Genomic DNA, 1,280 nt, shown 5'->3' on the forward strand with positions numbered 1-1,280 from the left:
TCCTTACCATTATTCAAAACAAAACACTTACAACCGAATACATGAAGATGTGACAAGTTTGGCTTTATTCCTTTTAAAAGCTCATAAGGAGTTTTATTTAAAATAGGACGAATTAAGCTCCTGTTTAAAACATAACAAGCTGTGCTAACTGCATCAGCCCAAAAATATTTTGGTAATCCACCCTTATTTAGCATTGTTCTTGCCAACTCCTCTAAAACACGATTTTTACGCTCCACAACGCCATTTTGTTGTGGAGTTCGAGGAGCTGAAGAGTTATGCTCAATACCATACTTGTCACAGTACTTATCAAAGTGATAGTTTTGAAATTCACCATCATGATCACTACGAATTGTAACTATTTTGGAATTCATTTTGTTTTGGGACAGATTTGCAAAATTCTTAAAAGCAGAAAAAGTTTCATCTTTGCTATGAAGGAATATAGTCCAAGTAAATCTAGAATAGTCATCAACGATTACAAAACCATAATAATTTCCACCTAAGCTCTTTGTCCTAGAAGGTCCAAAGAGATCCATATGGAGAAGCTCAAGGGGTCGTGAAGTTGAAATTACATTTTTAGATTTAAAAGAGACCCTCGTTTGTTTTCCCATTTGGCACGCGTCACATAGGTGGTCTTTTGAAAATTTTATTTTTGGAAGACCGACTACTAGATCCTTAGATACAACCTTATTAAGCAAATCGAAATTAACATGCGCTAAACGTCTACGCCAAAGCCAAGAATCATCATTCAAGGTAACTAGACATTTAGTACTTGTTAAAGATACATAAAAAAGGTCAAGCATATAGATATTGTTTACTCTTACACCCTTAAACACAATGTTCTGTTCAGCATGTTCAATTATGCAGCAAGTTTTTGTGAAAGAAACTTTATAACCCTTGTCACACAATTGACTTATGCTTAACAAATTGTGTTTAAGCCCCTCTACTAAATGGACATCAGAAATAGTAGTGGTAGAGGGATTACCTACACTACCTTTGCCAAGTATAGCTCCTTTGTTATTGTCTCCATAAGTAACATATCCCTTCTTCTTTGCTTTGAAGTCTATAAAAAGCGACATGTCACCGGTCATGTGCCTTGAGCAACCGCTGTCAAGAAACCATCTCCTATCTACGGAAGCAAGGCACTCATCCTACAATATCAAAAGAGAGAAGTCGGTACCCAATTTTCATTGGGTCCAAGTGGGTAAGTGCTAACATGGTTGCCTTTTGGCTTCCATTGATAAATACCTTTAGGAACAAGAAATCTCCTAAATTTGCATTTT

Source organism: Lathyrus oleraceus, chromosome 2 (assembly GCF_024323335.1).
Source record: "Lathyrus oleraceus cultivar Zhongwan6 chromosome 2, CAAS_Psat_ZW6_1.0, whole genome shotgun sequence".
Taxonomy (NCBI): domain Eukaryota; kingdom Viridiplantae; phylum Streptophyta; class Magnoliopsida; order Fabales; family Fabaceae; genus Lathyrus; species Lathyrus oleraceus.